General features: G+C 49.2%; 1 long non-coding RNA gene across 3 annotated transcripts in view; it reads right to left on the bottom strand.

The window, feature by feature from the left end:
- LOC308064212 overlaps positions 1 to 20,353 on the bottom strand; it is a 35,210-nt gene that overhangs the window by 13,918 nt on the left and 939 nt on the right. Inside the window, exon 2 of one of the 3 annotated variants that reach the window (XR_013928310.1) lies at positions 1 to 709. This exon is cut by the window's left edge and continues 9,058 nt beyond it. This is a non-coding gene — a long non-coding RNA (uncharacterized lncRNA). The other 2 variants (XR_013928311.1, XR_013928312.1) reach the window with 2 other exon arrangements.

Here is a 20,353-nt window from a genome sequence, read left to right as displayed (position 1 = left end):
GCTGGGCTCTCCCAGGCTCCACCAAAGGGGACCGAAGGGATGCGCCTGCCCACGTGCTGTGTCACCCCGTTTAGTGAAATCCTGATGTAACCTTGTTCCCTCACAGGTCTGTAAGACCGGGTTGTTTTAGCGGGGTCTGCCTCCCCTCGCACACATGCCTTTGGGCTGGGACAAGGCATGTTCCACCAGCGTCGCAGGGTTTCGTAGTCACGCATCGTTTCAATCTAAAAATAAATCCTAAACGTGGTATTCTATTATTGAAGACAAGTTCAACTGTGCTTTCCACGCGGCGCCTAGAAAAGAAATGATGGTGCGTTATGTTTTCAGCTCGGGCACGAAGCCAGCACTAACTGCTCGCTAATATAATTATGACTGAAAATACCGTGGGCTGGTCTGCGGGAGGCTCTGGGTTCTTCGGTGGAGCTGGGCACGCTCCACCACCCAAAATCCTCCTCCGGTGAGCGTGAAGAGCTTAGGGGATCTGCACATTTAAGCGTGCTTACTCAGGGTTGGGTTCTTAACATCGTTACAGTAACTTTTAAATCTTTTTGACTACCAAAAGGAGGAAAAAGTGCTTTAAAAATTAATAAAACCACAAGGTGACTGTGGGTTGTAAAGGAGACCTTTCAACAGCTTCTACTGAAGCGCCGAGGAGCCATGCTGGACCATCTCCTCTGAAGTCTTTGCAGACATTGGTGAATAGTCCCGCCTTAAAGAAAAATAAATAAATAAAATACAATCAGTGGCACAATTTCACCCTGAATCATTTGCTCTGTTGGTGAAAGTCACAGAGAAAAGTCCTAAAATTATACAATTATAATAATAAATCAATTCAGCATGTCATTTCTGCTTTTCTACATTAATAAATTAACCATGTAACATTGTTCAAAATTATGTCAGTTACGCATATAATAATCTTTTAAATTAATGAAGTGATGAAGCAGTTTGATGACACCCATGATTTACAGGGCTGCTTTTAGCTAATGTTAAAAGCCTTTCATTTAATAAATTGCCCCCTTGAGAAATTACTAAAAATTAATATTTTCTATGCTAAATGTTCCAAGGTTTACACTTTTTCAGTATATTAACAAATGGCAAGGGAGAAGCATTTTTCAAAGTATATCTTCTTTTACATATATTTAATTGAAATTAATTAGTATATTACTTTAGAAGGAAATGATCACAGAGAAAGGTGTGGGATCATTTATGAGAGTTTCGTATGGCAATAAAACAGAATTTAAACAATGAAATTAATCATGTCCTTAAAAAATTTTATGATAGATTAGGAATCATTCCAAGCTTTTTGATTAAATAGAAGGACATTCCACGCAGACTGGAACGAGGGGAAAAAAAAAAAAAAAAAAAGAAAGAAAAAAAAATCCAGCTCTTCCACTGCAATTAATATTTCCCAGGTTTCATTATGTCAGGGTATGTGCATACTGAATATTTACGGAGCCTAAAGCAAGAGTCCAAGCGAGGTTCACAAGATATATTTTGCTTCGCTCTTCCTTGCGCTCGGCACCCTGATGTAATGTATGCACGAGGTTATGAATGCTTAATATTTCCCATTTTATGCACATCTTAGAAGAAGCGAGCTTTAAAGACACTTTCTCATAGGGTTGGTTGGGATTCAAGGAACATAACGTGAAGCGGTATAGTATGTCCTATAAAAGAGGTTAAAATGGAGGTTATAATTATGAAAGCTCAATAGATTTGAAAGCCAACACAGTGCCCCCTTGCATGTGATACTATCTCTAGAAAGGGAAAGAGATATATAGGACTATAAAGGGAAGCCTGTAATTGATGCTCTCTGTACTTATTAGGATTTGTTTTAGTAACATCAGGGACTCGTTTTTGTACTACCTCTGAATAAATAATGTGCACAGTAGGTTGGGTCAATTCCTTTTCACTTTGAAATATTTTCAGCGGTTGCACTAAACCCAAGAATAATTCATTGGCTTTTTGTAAGGCAGCTGGATGGATTATGAAAAATAGGTGCGTTAGCTGAGTTATTGGGGGAGGTCTGTAACGGGGGCTGGCGTGGAAGAGAAGGGACCGGTGGCCTTTGGGGTGATGGGAGGGCCTTTTCCATCTCAATCAGAAGCATTTCTCAAAAAATAAGCAGGATTGCAGAAAAAGACCTTGTTCCAGTGTTTGTGTTTTAATGCTCCGCGACTGCAGCCTGCCACATAGCAGAGGCTCCTGCGGGAGACCCATATATAATTACCCACGGACAGAGCTTTGCCTCCTGTAAGTAAACCACCATAATGAGCACAGCTCCTCAAATACATATTTATTTTAAAAAATAAGTGAAACAGAACCATCCCAAAAAAGCCTGAAAATTGATTCCAGTGCAGGCTTTGTTTGGCTCCTGCTCCTGGCACTGATTGCAGAGTTTAATATCTCCGGCAAGTCGCTGCCTGAATCCCGGGTGCCAAGTTCCAGATTTCTCCGACTGCTCCAGCCCTGCCAGTTACCTACGGTAGGAGAGACACGGTGATGCTTAGCTGACGTTTGGGAAGTCCTTTGATATATCCTTGGATGAAAAGGCTGCGGGAGGACGCAGTCGTTATTCATAGCTATGATTAATGTATTAGTTGTGACTCAGTCTAAAATATTTCTGTAGGTACCCCACTGCAGCAACATCCGAAATTTGTAAGGTTTTTTGCTGGGAGGATCGGTCAGTTTGGGGATTTGTTTCGTGAAGATGTTCACCTGGGAGGTTGGGCTTTGGAGAGCTGCCTCTGGAGCATCTCCCAGTGCTCCCACCCTCGAAAAAGCTCAGCAAGGAAATCCTGTCTGTCCACCACCTTCCCCTCACACCAGGTAATGAGGGATGGGATTTTTTCTTGAGCACTTTTTCAGTGTGAAAGTCCCCTTTGAAATTTAGTCTTTGGAGAGGGGCTGGTTTCGTTCGGTTTTAAGAAACAATGTCAGTTGTAGCAAAGCGAGGAGGATTTCTGGGGCGATGGAAGGTGGTATCACACATGCTCCTGTGTGCAAACCTTGTCCACCCCAAGGTGGAGGGGCTGATCCTGCACTCTGTGAAAGCAGCAGGAGTTTGTCACAAGATCTGAGGATGCCTGGGGTAAATACAGCTAGAGTCTGTACTGAGCAGGGGGTCAAGACAGTGTTTTCTGCAAAATGTGCAGTATTTTGAGGGTCAGATTATTGGCTTCTACTGCGCGATGAGTTTTGGAGACCATCTTGCAACTGCTACCAACTTTTGAGTAGTTGCGAGAGCGCCTGTTTATGTGAAGCATAGCTTCTAAACAGTTTAGCAAAGCAGACATGACTGTGTGTAGTGGTGTCACTCCCTGCCCCTGGGCAGCCAGGCCATCTGTAAATGCAGCCCATGCACAAGATGCATGGGTTCAGGCTTGAGGCTTTGTAGGGAAAGTCATTTTCCCAAAAGCTGCAGCATGACCAGCAGCCATCGGGTTCGATGTCAGTTCTCAAGGCATTTGGCAAACTTTTGATTGTAGTGGGAGTGCGGGTGAGTCTGGTTTTTGCTGTGAAACTTCCAGTTGATTCTAGAGATTATTAGTTTGGGGGATTTGTTGAAGGAGTGTTTCACAGTGATTTCTGCAAGAAAGTGGACTTCAACAGCTTCCAAGCTGGAAAACTAGTAGGACTGATAATAAGAAGGAATGAATGATATTTATTTGTTAAAGAGCATAAATAATTATATTTATTTATCCTTATTAATAGATTCTTTGGCTTCTTCTTTAAGAGAAAGTAAGTCTTAATATCAACAAACATGTAGAGTAAGTTGAAATGTTTGAGAAAAGCTTGTCTGACTATCAGAAAAAAACCAAGGGATATCTTAATACATGCTTCTGTTAAGATAGGGAAGGATTGCATCACCCTGTGTAACAGAACATATCCAAATGCAGAGATAGGGCTGGTAAACCCATACATTTCTGCCAAGAGAGTTTCTGCTTGAATATCTTTTTGGCAAGGAAGAAATCCATCTCATTCCTCAAGTCCTGGAACAAATTGAGGGGTTGGTCTCTAACAGTAATTTTTCGGATGGGGAAATGACTTCAAACTGCCTTGAGAGACTTGGCAGAGGCGGGTGGAAAGGATGCAGGCGCAGGGGAGGAGTCCTCGAGCAGGACCAGGGGCTCCCTCCTCCACTGCTGTTTTGGGAGGAAAGCTGTGGAGGTGAAGGGGGCAGTTTCAACATAAAAAACCCCAACCTGTGGTTTGCACTTTCGGCTCATGCCCTTGCTGATTTGATAGCATCTACTGCTGCGGGGTCAGCTGCACCCACCTGTGTGTCCCCAGCGCTCCCCAGCAGAGCTGTGTGTGTCTTCGAGCTTTGAGCAGAAGCTGCTTATCCACGTAAGGCTCTTTAGCATCTGCCGATGGGCTGAGGCTCAGTTCATGGTCTGGGAAGAGCACGATCCAAGCCTTGCTCAGATGAGTAGCAGCTGTGGGACCAGGCTGTTGGGTCTCAGCATTGGCAAGGAAGAGGCTTCACACAAAGATAAGCGGTACGTGGGGGCTGGTTCCGAGTGCATGAAGCAGCAGATGAGCCTGCATCAGTGCTTACCACATCCCTACTGGCCATAGCAAGGTAGCGTTAGGATGGAGATCTGTTATTTCTCTTGTTTAGTTATCAGTAATATCATTTACGTGTCTGCATCCTTCCAAAGCTGAAGTCACCCTTCATTTTGTGTACGGACCAGATTAATTTTTTTAACACTTTTTTTGTGCAATGACAGCATCTTTCATTTAAACTCATCAGACTTGAGGGGGGTTGGGGAGGGTGGTGGGCAAGGCATGAGGTCTTACAGGTCATTCTAGCAGGGGTTGGGGGGGTGAGGCATGCAAACAGCTGAGGACCAGGATTTCAGGCCTTAGATATGGGATGTAAAGCACAGCTGGGCAACGACAAAGTGTTTTGTGCTGAGTCAACCACATAAGTTGAAATTTAGGCCAGTGCTGAGAATCTATGGGGAAGTTTTGCTGTAAGGGACCATCACGTTTCTACTGCACATCAGTGACGGGGCTTGGAAGACAAATTCCTGTCCCCTGCTCAAAGTGCTAAGTATCCACACCTTTCTCCTCCTCCATCATTTGCCCACTGCATTTTAATTACTTGGCAGGGAAGGATGAGCACACTGGCACACGTAAGATTTAGCTGGAGTGTCACAGATTTGCAAGGGGATGCAGGCGCTTTAAGCTTTTCCTAAGCAAACTCAGTCCGTCCCTGGTTATGGACATCGGGTTGCACAGCCCGGGGATGCTCAGATTTGTCCCCATACACTTACTGGTAGCCCAGCAGCCCCCTCAGGTCATGGTGCCCCTGTCCTGGGGCTAAGGAGCCTTGTGGAGCACCAGCCCTCCACACAGGAGAGTTTTAACACTCTGACAAAGTTTGCCTGCCAGTATACTCGACTAAATCAACCCAGTTTGTTAAAAGAGCAGCCAGTCTTACCACTGGTGCACCCAGCAGATGCTATCTGAATTAGCTAAGAAATTAACCGATGAAAAACAAAACTGAAGAACCCATTTATTAAAGAATGGGCCAAGCAATGCTGGACTGAAAGCATCCCTTTCCATGTGCTGGGTGAGGGTAGAGTCGGCACATGCCACAGCAGTCGGTGGATGAAGACAAGTCGGGAGGAAGAAGAGGAGGGTAGGAAGGCTCCAAGGGACAAAGGCTGCCCCTTCTTCCAGCTTCTTGGTGTGCGTCACATGCAAGTCGGGGATGAAAGAGGGGCAGGCACTGAAGGACACCTCAAAACCTGCAGGAACACAGGCTGGGCAACACATGAGCAACGCAAGGAAGGCACAAAAGTATGAGAAGGAAAAAGGCACCAGCTGCAGAAGTAAAAAAAAAAAAAAAAAAAAAAAAAAGGAGGAAAAGTTGAAACCAGGCAGTTCATTGGCTGAGCACAGGGTGATACCTGGTTCTTGCCTGCCGATGGGTGTGGAGCAAAGGTTGGGGCATGGTCAGGATCACACCAGGCTTGCAATGAGGAGAGAAATTTGCAGAGCCTGACTTGCCCCAGCTGGCGCTTTGCACAGTCTGTTCAGCTCTGCAGAGGAGACACAAGAAGTGCCAGTCCCAGTCTGCCCCAGTTGGGTAACACACTAGAGGAGGCTGAGTTCATCCCAGCAGCTGCCTGCAGTGGCGATGGGGATTTACTTGCTATAAAGGAAGGGCAAGGCAGGAGAAGTATCCCCCAGGGGAGGGAAAAAATAGAAGTCAGAATGATGGTGGAGGGGTCGCTACCGACGCTCTGCATGACAGCTGCAAGGGGGAGCAGAGGACCGTGTTTGGGAGTGGTCTTTGTGCCTGCAGGAGCATCTCCCATCCTTTAAAAATAATGATAGAAGCAAATAAGTGCACTTTAATTAGAATTTACATTAATTCTTGCAGCGGCTTTTTGCCCCAAAAGTGTAAAATTCTTTGCATTTTAGATAGTCTCTTTTTTATTTAGCTATTTCCTTACCAGGAAATCTGTATTTTTCATACCCACAGCTAATGCTGCTGATTTGGCAGTTGGCAGAAAAAAAAGTTACCCTTCCTTGTGGCTGCTTTTGAGAGTCAGCAGTCATACCTGCGGCTTTGGGGGGCTGTGGAGGGTGAAAAATGGTGCATCTAGACTGCCAGCTCAGGTGCCAAGCTGCTGTCTGACGTGGTCAAAAGTATGAAGATATATCATGTCTTCTTTGGCTTTTAATACCTGAAAACGCTGGCAGACCCTGGGCAGACCGAGCTGCTGAGGGGGTCAGCAAGACATAACCAAACACCCATGGAGGAAGGAGCATCCTGGCGTCACCCAGGCATTCACACAGGTTTGCAGGGCAGCCGAGTCCTCCATACCTCATGTTACGTTCGCTCTTTATAAATTATTCCGTAAGTTTTATCGTTCACGCCTATTCATTTTTAATGTTTAAATACACATGAAGAAAGATTTTCACTGGAGGATGATCCCTAATTCCATCAGGAGCAAAGCTAAGGCAATGCTACATGCAGGTTGAGCCGGGGTTGGGACCATTAATCCCCAGCTTGCCTCCCTGGGGGGGGGGGCTCGCCCGCCCCAGGTCTGCTGGAGCCTGCAGCCTGGCTGGGAGGGCACCCACCTGCGGGCCAAGGGTCCCTGACCCTCTCAGCGTGCCGCTGCCATGCCCCAGGGCAAGCGCCTGCTCTCCCGCTTTCCCACAAGGACTAAATCTTGGGATCGCCCTCCCATGCAAGCCAAAGGAAAGGATGGAGCAGAATGCATTGTAATGAGCATTCGAATAATCATCGGGAAGAGTGCTTTTCACTGACATAGCACCTTTTGTTCGAGCAGTTTATAAACATCCATTAAGCCTGACAACATCCCTGAAGGGTAATTTTTTATAATTTTTTTTATTATTATTATTCTCAGGAAGCAGAGAGCTAGGATTTGCTGGAGGATAGGGCAGGAAACCCTGAAAATGGGAACCCCGCGTGCGGGATTTCCTCTCCCCCCTCTGTAGGGTTTCCTCTTGGCTCGCTAATCGCTAAGCAAGATCTTGATGACCAGATGCTCGTAGATAACACAGCTCAAATATTGCTTCCTTTCTGCAAATTGCATGCTGGCTTGGTTCAAAGGCCAAATCCTATTCCACCATCAGGCAGTGGCAGGGATCCCATCAAACATCAGTGGAAGGGGGACCAAGCTGCAAGAGTTCGAAAAACAAAGCTAAACACTTGAAAACTTTTGTGGCCGAATGTGCCTGCAGAGCACCGTGTGGTTTATTTAGAGCGTTTGCTCTCACTTGAGAAAAGCTGCCAGGCTGGTTCCAAAGGACACATCCACGCGCTTTATCCAAAACCACTGGCAAGGCATTTCCCGACCAGACAGCGAGCACGTTCCAGGGGGCAGCAACAATATTTCTTCTCTGACATCGCCAGTTAAAAGGATTTATTTTCAGTAAAATAGAGTACTTTGGTTGCGTGATGGGCTAAAAAAGGCACTATATAATTAAAAGTGGGATTAGACAGAAAAATGAGATGTTAGGCAGATAATTAGGGAACTATTATAATTAGAATGTGCCTTTAAATCCCCTAGTAGCTTCTAATATGAAAGGGATGTCCTCTGATTAACTAATATTTCCTTTAAGTAGGTGATTTTCCTCTTCCTTTTGGACAGGAAGGCTTGAGGTGAATGACTACACCTCAAAAAATCACAGTTTACTGTGGCCCAAGTTATCCTCATCGCAAGCCAGTTTTGCTTGGGAAAAAAGACCTGTGCTGGGGGTTGAAAGTGGCAGGCAAGATTTTACCAGTCAGCTTATTAAATCACTTCTCTCCTCTATTAAATGCAGTCTTATTTATGGACAGTATTTAGTATTCTTTGTATTCAGCCTTTAAGAGAAATTATGGCTGTTAGAGCAGTGGTAGCCCTAGATTAAATTTTTATTCATGCAGGTTTTATACAAACGAAACGGCTGCATATTTCTGCGTGAAGCAGAAAGCTGGGATGGTTTGGGAAGGATGTGGGGCTTCAGCAGGAGCTGCTGGGCAGCTGCTGGGGATGAGCATGGACCAAGGACAAGCCTCCCAGAAGCTGCTTGCTTGTCTCTCCCCAGCTCTCCGGCAGGGAGTGGGAAAGGACGGAGAGCGGTCCCACTGCCTGCAGCCCCATAAATCAGCAGCTCTGCCGAACTCAGTACAGCCGTGAGTTAAACTGGGGGAAGCGAGAGAATAAAGCGTCCCGTTCCCCTCAGCTGAGCCTTTGCAGGGGCCGGGTTGCAGGGAGACGCTGCAAGACAACGTCACAGGCAGGTAGAGAGAAGTGGAAAAGGGAAATCACTTGCTGAAAATGCAGCCCCCCTGCCTTATCTTGTTGTTGTTGTTGTTGTTGTTATTAAAGCCTAACATTTTAGGAATGGAAGGAGAAATGGGTGCAAAAATTCAATCTGAATGCAAAGGCCAAATGTTGCCTCTTATTTGTAAAAGTAAGAAGGGAGGGCAGCAGAGGAGTCAGCCAAACATCCAGGCCACCGAAAGCACTGATGCATGCTTGCTTGCTACTGTACTCGGACAAACAAGAGTCCTGTTCTTTCACCTAAAAACCAAAAAGCAGATGGATAATTGCTTTATGCAGAGTTGAGAACCTTGGCATCCATCTGCAGATATAAAAGATGACTTACTTAAAAAACCATTTGTGGTACATCTGATTCCAGCTTACTGGACATATTGTTGAGAGAAATGCTCAGAAAAATGCTTCCAAATAGCCGAATAGTCAGGGAAAGGATGAAAACAAACCCAAATATAGTACACAGGCCCTGGAGAAAGATGCCCAGGGAAGAGGCAGCCCACCCGAGGCTGGGGACCCCCGAGCCTGACATGGGCACTGCTGTGAGAGCAGCAGGAAAGGCTGGAATAAGCGTTCCCAGTGTGGTGAGTGATGCCAGGGAAGGGGTATCCCAGCCTCCTCCTTCTGGAGGGGAAGGAGGGAAGCATCTCTTTGGGATGTCTTTCAGAACTATGGACATGGAGATCATCTCTGGGGTGGCTTCAGAAGCCCCAGAGACCACCAATGCAGCAATGCTGCCGGAGCAGGCTCATAGCACTGCGCTGCCCAGTCTACCCAGACCATCCACCCAGCAGCAACGAAATGGCAGCGATGGGAGAAAGAGATAAAATGCCACTGACTGCTGGTGAGACTGAAGGAGGGACCTGTGGGCAAAGGTCCCATCCAGAGATGGAAAACTCTTGGAGGCAGAGGCAGGCTGGCTCCGTGCGTGCTCGGGTACGTGGAGGAGTGGCAGCTCATGCAGCCTGGCAGGGTACCAGGGCAGCCTCTAGCCGGCAGATTGCAAAGCATCATTCGTCTCTCAGTGCTAGCACACCCTGACACCAGCACACCATGCCCTGCCTCTAAGAGAAACTTCTGAGAGGTGGGAATCCTCTCAGATCCACTGGACCATTTAACAAGGAATGAGCCAGATCCTCTGTGATATTTTCTTGGCCCTTCTCCATGAATGTGACAGTCTGATGGGTGTCAGCCCCTTGCCAGGCGTCAGAGGGACCAGACACCGGTGGCTCTACCAGCAAAGCCTCCCAACTTAAAGTGTTCTTGCTGAAGAAGGTGGCGACATCAATAAAACCATCCAGGACTGTGTTGCTGAGCCCTAACGATGACCGTGCAGACTCTGGAAGGAGAAATACCGAGCTGAACTGAAGAGATGCTGACGCCAGCGTGGACTGGGATCATCTGACGTCTCCTGACTTCCCAGGCAGGACCCTGACATCCAAGTCGGGAAAGAAACACCCAGACCGAAAGGAATGAAGGCAATTTGGTGATTCAGAGCCATGGCCTCCTGCCCTATATTTGTAGGAGGTGGGGCACAAAGGAACATGAACCGGTTTTCCTTAATCCATTGAAAAATCTGGGCTTCTCACTCCTGCAGAAAAGAGCCATTTGGCCTAATGATACCTTCCAGCTCTGCCGTGCCACTCAGCCAAGATGCTGAAGCACTTTAGATGTCTTAATTCATCCTCTCAGCAAATAGCCGAGCCTCTGCACAGCAAAGTGCTCGTGGTAACAGTACAACACAATGGGGAAAATACAGTATAGAAAAATATGATGGGTTTATGTCTTTTATGTCTTATACTGCAAACACATAAAAACAATTAGGGCTTGGAGAATATTTTTTAAAAGCAAAGAGAATGATTGGCAAGGCAGAGAAAATAAATATTATACCCCTGAGAGGGTTAGGGACATATTATTTTTCCAGTTTTACAGAAGAGAAATGCCAGATCAAAATTACTTTCACAAGATCACACGGGGTGATCCTGCCACCCTTTCTATTGAGTAGTTCTTACTCAAGGGTTTCTCTGTCTTTGTGCCCAGAGACCTTCGTGTTTTAGAGACTTTAGAGCCCACTATCCACTGGTGTAAATTTACGGTGTATTAGCTACTCTATATATTTTCCCCACATAAATAACTTTTCAAAGTAAGCCACCTCACCCAAAGGCACTTTCAGAAGTGTAAGGCCAGCGGTAATGCTGCTAAAAGAATTAACACTGTCCCACATAATTAGTGGCAATTAGTACTGGTCAGGACAGGAGTTAATGCACACTGGTGGACGTAAATTCTGTCTTTGTGTCCCTGTGCTGACAGAAAACCAGCCTGGGAATAAGATCCCACTGGGTTCAAAACCGAAGGGACTGGGTCGGTTATCTGATGCCTCGTGATGCCCGAGCTCAAAGGTATGTTCCAGACCTTTCTTCCCATCATGAAAGCCTGCACCCTCTTTTGGTCCAGGCAGCAGTTCTTCCAGGAATCCTAGAGGTATTTGATAACCCATCATTTCTGCGGGTCTTGGAAGGTGGAGTGGAAAACCCTGGGCATCAAAACCAGCGGCTGCGGTGATACAACCAAATACCTTCAGGGAGTGTTTCGTACCTTCCCACTAAGGGATTAACTGTTTATGGCAGCAAAACTGAATTACGGGCTCAACAACGAAGAAGAAAACCAATCAAAAAAAGAAAATATCGCAACAAATTCAAGCTAACCCCCTCCTGCGGGTGCGACGCCAGTGGGGCGATGGGTGGCTTTGGGTGCATGCTGGAGCACAGCTGGCGCGTGTGTGGAAGTGCCAGTGCACATCTGGCATACGTGTGGATTCGGGATGCCAGAGCAAAGTGCTTGGGAAATGGGTGGGAAGCGAAGAACTGAGCATATAGAGAAGATACTTCAAATATATTTTGTTTCAAACGGTGCTTTCTGCGACTTGTCTGAGGTTGGACCTGTCCTCCTTGAGGTAGGGCTTGAAGTTTTAAAGAAAAGATGGTTTATTCAAAGTCACTGGCTGCAAACACCCTCTTCCTTCCTTCCTTCCATCCTTCCATCCTTGAGGATTTTCAGAAACATAGCCTGCAATAGTTATAAATAGTCGGAAGGGGAAGACTTAGTAAAGTGGATGGTAATCTTTTGGGCTGAAACCCCTCATTTTTACTCCAAGACGATTGCTGTGTTTATTAAGTTCAGGAAAACCACTTAGCAAGCACAAGCAGAGCCCCACAATACAATCACAAAGAAAAATGCACTTTTCTAACACAGAGACTGCCTGCTTCAGTTCCTTGGAACAGCAGCTGAAGGCCGTGAGTTCTTGAGGTTCGAGGGACATGCAGGCTGAATCGCACGGGTGCTGGGATTGAGTCTGATGTCCAGCATCGCTAAGATCCATCTGCTGCTGCCGTCTTCACCGAGACCTGCTGGAGCTAGACTCCATTCATGGTCAGGGCCCAGCTGGCCTCTAGAAACAGGCCTTTCCAAGAAGGAAAGTGATTTGAAGTGTAATTTTAAATTAACTTTTCAAAATACAGAGGTAAAACCTTGTACGGACACTAACTTTGATTTAAACCAATCTTACATTGATTTTGCTGAGTTGATGAGGGATACATTTGAGCTAACCAGAAAGTACTTGTAAATTGAAATGAAGTGGTTTTTTCTTCTGGGCTTTTGCCTCATCTTAGCTAATTTAAGGACTCAACCGAAGTTAAAGCCGAGATATTTTTATGTCGGCTAGTTTTGGCTAGGAACCTGTGGGCCTGTTTGTGGCGGCTCATCAGGCACTTGTAAATGGATTTCATTTTGATCAAAGCACGTGGAGGTGATGTGACCCGCTGGAGAGGGACCCCCGAGGTGACATCAGCCGAGGTAAGAGTCACCGAGTGCAGCCGATGTGTCACAGAAGGACTTCAAAGTGGGATCCGTAGGCAACCTTGGCTAGGAGCAGGGCACGGATCCAAGGGAAAACATGAGGCAGGCAGGCTTGGCTTCCTAAACAGAATCTATATTAAGACACAGGCAGGTAAGAAGAGCTTTAGCAAAAGCACTGGAAAGTAGAAAGAGGGAATGGAATAAACTACGTGGCCAGAGCAACAAGTGGTCCCGTGGTGGAGTTTTCTTAGGAGGTCTCTTGCTCGAAACGTTATGGTTTCTAATGTGCTTGCAAGGTAAAGTTCCTCGGAGAGGTACTGGCTGTATGTGATGGTCTCACCATGTGGCTGGAGGAACACGCAAACCTGCTGGGGAGTGAAGAAGCCATCAAAGGAGGTGAAGACTGAGGAGCCGCACTTTGCAGAGACAGAGCACAGCAGCAGGACAGCATGGGAAGAGCAAGCAAGGAATGTGTGTCAAGCCATGTTTTGTACCTTTGATGCCCATGCTGTTGCTTTTTGAGAATAACACATTGGGAGGAGCCACCTGAGCCAAGGAGGCAAGAGATCCTTCCAGGTGGTCCTTCGTGGAGGAGCCTGGCCCAGCATCCCGATGGCCAGAAGAAGAAACAAGGCTGTTATCTGTCTCCCAACCCAACAAGACCGAGGAAGGTGCCATGAGGATGACTAGTGAAGAGTGCTGCCAATGGAGCTCAGCCTACGTGAAGCTAGGTGGCATCTGAGTAAGGAATATTTGGGACAACTGCAGCTCTTCTGGAAAACCATGGAGAGAACTGCAAGCACATGTGACTGCCCTAAAGGCTTCCAGCCCAGAGGCACACAGAAGGAGAAACTGCTCACAGTAGTTGGTCATCCCAGTGGGGAGGGAGGAGGAGGTGGCATTCCCAGGTAGGGAAAGCCAGGGCAGAAAGCCACCAGCCACTCAAGTTCAGCGAGGCAACGATTTTTAAAGCGGAATTTGAACTGTGTAGGGAACTCAGACGGTGGAGCTTTCCCCTCACAGACCCAACATGTGCTTCTAATACAGAAAGTAGAGCAGAAGCTAGAGTTACTGCCAGGCTGAGTGTACTAATGAATCAAATTGTCTCTACATGACTTCAAAGGCTTTGGGAAGAAGCAAGAATAACTAGAAATGTAACACTAATGGCAAGGACAACGTGGCTGGCATGGGTGAAACCCGGTGAGGGTCTCTTCATCAGCAGAGAGGCATAGCATGTATGGAAAAGGCTGGGGGAAAAAATTAATGTGGTGGTGCTGTACAGCAAAGGAGAAGGAGCAGCAGCAGCCTCAAGTTTGGTGAGAGTAAAAGCAAGGCAGAATGGGCTTGGTAGGAGAATGAGGTGAGCAGTACAGTAATAAAATGTGCAAAGGGGAGCAGAGTAAGAAGCGTTTCAAATACTAGCAAGGACAGGAAAATAATCAAAAGAGTTACAAATGATCAGCAATGCAGACAACTGTAATATAGTATAATAAACTTCAACTTGGAAACAAAAGGAGACGTGATCTCAGATGATATGGGAAAAATAGTATAAAGCAAGATATTCTGGTATGGGGGGAGACATCTGGGCAAGGTCCAGAGTTGCTGTTTACGAGTTAATGAAGAGAGGGGTGGGAACAGCTTGCCTTCAAGCAGAGGCCTGAGAGGTAAAGTATCTCGCTTCTGTTCCTTGTGCCACCATGGAGTTTCTTGGTCAAGTCCCTGGAAAACCTCCTGTGCTTTGAGTGCTCTGGCTGTTGAATGAGGATGTCCCGTCTCGCACACACACTTGTAAGGCGTTCGGCTGCTCTGGTGGCACCCTGATGCCACAAGCCATCCCATGCCATTGGGGTGAGCGGTCCCCTTTCAAGGGATGCGCTCAAGGGAGAGCAAATTAAAAGGGGTGGTAGAAATGGCGAGGGGGACCAAAGCAATAGGTGGGCTCTGTGGTTCACCTTTATCTGATCAGGTGTAAATACATCCCAGAAAATTTGACTCCGTTCTGTTCCTGTTTGCATCCAGAGAGGCGTAAAGTGGTGTTTCAAGGGAAGAAGAGGGGCGAGGCAAAGAACTTAGTGTCCCCAAAATCCCCTGGGAAGCGCTTGGATGGGTAGAGCCTGCTGATATGCTTTTGTCAGCTCCACAACAGAGGGGTTCAAGGCTACTTCGGTCACATCTACGTGCACTATGATGCGTAGCTACCTTCAGAAAGGTACGCCCTTTTCAAAAGGTGACTTAGGTAATCCAGTGATGTTCAATGAGAGTTGGGCCGGTAGGGAACTCCTGAAGCATGGCTTACTGCCCACGTTTGCTAAAGATGGTATGTAACTCTGGCAGGAATTAGGTGTCAGATTTTGGCATGGACTCGTGGTCACTGTAGTGTTGAGAGAAGCAGCAAAATATCTTTGGAAATTTGAACTGGAAGGTTGAATGGTGGGACAGTCCTCCTTAAAGCACACTGCGAGCCCTCTTCGCTAAAATACAGAGTGTTCGATCGAGCTGCAGTCTGCTAAATGCAAGGGAATAACGCTGCAGTTGAGGAGAGCCGAGCTGATTGCTCTATGAGATGTTTCTCTGGTTCCACATGGAAAATACTCCCTTTCCAGAGTCTGGGGGCCTGTCTGATTTCTTGTCTTGTTCCCATGACTAAGTTGAGTATAAGAGCGGGAGGGCATTTTCTTTAAAGTGCAATTACAGCTCCTCAAGCAAAGCTAACACCTTCAAGGTAAAAAACAGTGCTCAGTGGGGTAAGCTGGCAGCAAACTCTCTGTTGATGCATCTCGGTGGGTTCTTCTGAGCGAGGCTTCCCTTCGACAACTGCGGAACCCCGCAGATCTTTTAATGAACCTTTTAAACAAGCTGCAGAAAATGTCCGTTAGCATCACGTCATGGTGCAGGATGCTGCGAGTCCCCGGGCTGTTGGAGTGTCCCCATCTGGACGCAGTGGGCCTGGCTCGAGCCCCGTGTGTCTGGCCGGCCAGCCACCGCAGAGCCACAATGCCATTGCAGAGCAGCCGCGGGGTGAGCCCCGTGCGGGGCTGGGGGCTGCGGGGCCGCAATGCCGGTGGAGCCTGAGCCGCATGCGGGGCTGCCCTCACCAGGGCAGGGGGCTGCGGGGCGCAGGCAGCGATGTGCTGCCATGTGGGAGGCCCAGGGCTGGAGAAGCAGCTCCTGGGGCTGGGGCCCCTCCGAGGGGACGCTCGCTCTGCTCGGAGGAAAGTGCAGCTTTCACCGCCTCCCTCCCCGACCCCCCTCCTTCTCTACTTCGCCTTTTTTCCCCTCCCTGCCTGCTTCTGGCAGCTGCTGCCTTGGGGAGCCGGCCTTGGTGCGGGAGGAGAGGCCACCTTCCCCGGCAAGCCTCAAGGGCCAGGGCAGCTGCGTCTGCTCCGACCCACAAGCGGGGAGGATGGAGAGGGGACAGTGGGGGGGGGGACACAGCGCAGGCAGAGGATGAGCACGGCTGTCCTGGCAGGCAAAGCCTGGCTCTGTGGCTTGGGGCTGACGTGGCTTGCGTGGCACTGCTGTGACTGGGGAGGCGTAGGGGAAGGGGGACGCTGCCTTGGGGTGCCCCCCCTCCAAGGGAGCTTTTGAAAATTGTTAACAAGGAGGGGTTTTTGCAAAGTTGTCCTTCGAGCAGTCCTTCGGGCACACGCACATACCCACAGACGCTTTTCTCACGGCCGTCGCAGCTGGCCAAAAATTATCCAGGGGAGCTTAGAAACAGGGGGACACGCACGGCCATGTGCTCACCTCTGAGCCCCCGAGGTGAATGACAGCCACCAGCCCGGCTGTCACACGCAGCCCCCCTGCTCGCCGCACTCGCACCCGGCGGGTCCGAGCCGCCGGCGCCCCAACAAACACCTCGAACCCGAAGGAGCGAGAGCAACTTGAAGCTCCTGTGCAGCCCTCAGTTGTTTGGGGGTTTTTTCTTGCCGAGAGAATTGTTTGCGGGTGGAAGAGAGAGATGTTTAAATAGCTCTGCAGATCCATTTAGTAAAGTCAATATGCAATTATGCCGAAGTCTATGATAATGCACTCGCAGATGCAGATAGAGCGGCTTGTGCTGTCCTGGGGGGAGCTGTGGGCAGCTGGTACCTCCTGGGGCGGGGGGTGCGGGGGTGCTAACATGATCCCCTGCCTCCCCGGCCCGTTGCACGCCCGGGGACATGCCGGGGCCGGGGCTGGGAGGACCGGGCTGGGCTGGGCGGCCCCGGCAGGGCTGCGGGTCCTGGGAGCGCCCGGCATCGCACCGGCGGGCAGGGGGGCTTGGCTCCGCATCCTTTTATTTTTATAATTTATAAAGCCTGGGTGACTTACAGGCGGATTTACCTGGGCGGTGGCGTTCGCAGAGAGGCATCGCCGCGGCGGGGGCGCCTGGAGGGACCCCCCCAGGTTTCCTCCCATCCCACCGCGCTCCCCAGCCCCGCGTCCCGCTGCGGTTCGTGCCTATCCTCTGCCCTCGGCATCGGAGGCAAGTCGAAATACTTCTGTAATGGGCTCATTAGCCCAGCTGAATGCGGGGTTAGCTAATAGGAATGGAGCAATATTGAAAATTAGTTTGGAGGAGAACATCAAATGGCCCGGCTGAGGGAACCGCGCCGGGCGGTGGCTCAGCCGAGGTCCCGTCCGACCCCGGCAGCCGCTTCCCTGTGGCTTGCGAGTAGGGGGTTATTTGGTTACTCGCTAATTTGTTTCCCGTACTGTGTCGCAAGTACTTTCAGGCTCGTTTTAAAGGGTAAGACACTTCATTCAACTTTCTCGAAGAGGGGCCGTTCAACTTTTTATACCAGGGGCACGGGATCATTTCATTCCTGCTTTATGTCCCACGAGGAAAGCATCCGTAACCCCCCACCGATAAAAAATCGGGCAGGTTGTTGCTTTCCTTCAGAGACGGCAATTTTCCCCGCAGAGACAAACTGGGAGCTGAGCTTAGCCCAGCAGAAGTGGGGAAAATCTCCAAGAAAAAAGGTATCGAATATTTTAGGCTAATGTCACCCTCTGTTGAACTCCGGCAAGTGGCTCTGGAGGCAGCGAGCGGTCGGAGTGGGTCTGCTACAAGTGGCAGAGGGTTCGCTTATACCTTCATTTAACTTCTTAAAAAAAAAAAAAAAAAAAAAAAAAACAAGAAAAAACAACCACAACAGCAAAACCCAACCTATCGTTCAGCTTCGAGGGTGTCTCCAGCTTTTCAGCCTCGGTGCGTGCATATGGGTGGATTGAGAGTAGGCGCTTAGAGGTCTTTGCTTTGAAAACCTCCTCCGAGCCCTGGCAGACGCCTGGATGTTTATCTCCGGGTACAGTCGGCTGCGACACTGTGTAAATACGACAAAGGCTTTGCATTTCACAGCCCCTCTGCGCCTGTCGCCTCGCAAAAGTCAGTGTTGTTTGTTGGGTGGGTTTTTTTTAAAGGTTTTTTTGGGTTGTTGTTTTAAAAAAAAAAAAAAATTTTTTTTGGCGTCTCTTCTTGAACTTTTTTGAAGGGAGCATCGCAGGCGCCGCGGAGCCAAGCGGGCAGGGAGAGGGGAATTACCCGGCTTGGCTGCATCTGCTGCAAGCATCCGCGGCTGGGGACCTTCCAGCGCTCGGGCTGAACCGAGACTGGGGCTGTGCCGGGTTAAACCCCTCCTGCTGCCCCGCCGAGGGGGGCTGCTATGGAGGCATCAAAGCCGCTGCCCTCGGTCCCCTCCGAGAGCATCCTCGGGCGGGGAGCGCTCCGTCTGCCCCGCGGGCTGCAGCCGGCTGCTGGCGGAGGAGAAGTTTTTAAACCATTCGCAAATATGTACCCCCTTTTTATTATGTTTTTTAAATTTTTCGCCCCCTTTCCTGCATATTGAGCTAACGTCCAGCTGCCTCCCACGGGTGAGCTCAAGCCATCTTTACCGCATCCCCCCTTACCGCAGCCGATTTGCTTCGGTAAAACCCCGAGCGCTGGAGCCGGGGGGTCTGCGCGGCTCCGGGGAGCACCGGGGGGGAGGGGGGTGGGGGGAGAGGACGGAGGACAAACCGCGCCTGCGGCTTTGCTGCCCTCGGTCGCTTGTCATCGTCTTCTGCCGAGAAATTCGGCGCCTCCGGCCCCTCCGAATTGCCGAAAACCGTACTTTTCTCCCGCAGAAAGTTTGGAGGCGGTTCTGGCTGTACTTTCCCCATCGCCCAGTAGACGGCACAACAGCTCAATCCTTCAGATGTGGAACGGTCGAGCAGCTTATTTTTTTTTTTAATTTTTTTTTACTTTTTTTAAATTAAGCAGCCAGAATTTTACCCAGCATTTTTATTATTATCATTACTATTATTATTTCATTCAACGAGAAGTATAGCAATATCGATAGCAAAGCGAGAGGGCTTGGTGTAGGCAAGGAGGAAAGATGGAGCGGGGCTAAAGGCAGGTATCGCTGAGACAGCGGAGCGGAGCAGCGCTTCCAAATTAATACAAATGAACTAGTGGCGCCTAGATCATGGGGGGGGGGGGGGGGGCAAGGGGAAGGAAAAGAAAAAAAGAAGAAGAAAAACCCCAAAAAATCAGCCCCGATACTATCGCGCAGCCGGGCTCTGGGGTTATTCTGGGGGATTTCGGGTGCAATTGTGTCACTGTAGGGTGCAAGGGGACGGCGCCGCCGGGCAGGGGGCTCGGGGCTCGGCTCTGCCCGGCCCGGGCTGCCCCGGCGGGGCAAACCTGGCGGCCACCGCCACCCCGTCCCTGAAAGGCTCCTTTTGTGCTCCGGTCCCTTCCCTCCCGCTGCCGGAGAAGTTGAAGTGACAAAAATCCCGGCCAGTAACTCATTTCCCAGTTAATTTTATTAAAAAAATTTATAGCGGTGTTTAGAAAGTTTTAAGACAACCGTAAATTTTATTGGGAATATTTTATGAAGCCCTCCATTTAATTAATAAAGGACCCCCATAACTTCTGCAAACGTCAGGGCCGGCAGTTTGGGGGGGGGGGGGGGCTGCCCGTTCCCCCCACACCACCACCCGCGGAGCGTTCCGCGGGCGGCCGCGGAGCCAGTGGAGCATCGTCGGGGCCGGGCAGCCCCGGGGTCCGGGCCGCTCCCCCGGCGCCCCCCGCTCTCTGTGCTGTGAACCCCCAAAGCCCGGCGTTGCGCTTCGGCTGCGCCCCGAACCCCCTGGCTGCCATCCTCCTTCCATCAGCACTCCTCCCCCCTCCCCGGCTCTGCCCTTTCATAGGGCTTTAAACAGTTCTTCGCTTTGCTTTGGTTTGTATGACTTTTTTTTTCCTTTCCCCTCCATCCTTCTTCCAAGCGTTTCATCAGGCTCTGACTTTTCGGGTATCTCCGCACGTATCGCCCACCCCCCCACCACCCCCTTATCTGAAGCATTCCTGGATTATCTCTCGGCTGCCTCGCAAACGCTTTCTGATGCGGTTTCTTGTTTGTTTGTCTCTTCTGGTTGTTCCTATTTCAGTTTTCAAATTTCAATATTAATGGATGCTAATGTGTCCCACCACAAATCCCTGCTAGGAAGGTGGCAGGGAAGCCAGCTAGAAAACATCTGATTGTTCCTAGGTATGACTAATTCTTTCCTTAAGCTGAGAAATTCAGCCTGATTAAAACCCTCATTTATTACCCGATAAGCAAATGGACCGAGATTTCCCCTGTGGGGGACCCCCCTCACGCCTGGCTGTTGGCCTCAGCGCGGTGGACCCCTTCGCGAAGGGCCCGGCTCGGCCGGGGGGGGACGAG

The sequence above is a fragment of the Falco punctatus genome (genome assembly GCF_963210335.1).
Source record: "Falco punctatus genome assembly, chromosome: 5".
NCBI lineage: Eukaryota > Metazoa > Chordata > Aves > Falconiformes > Falconidae > Falco > Falco punctatus.
The sequence above is the reverse complement of the archived record's forward strand: the minus strand, read 5'-3'. Positions and strand labels throughout refer to the sequence as shown.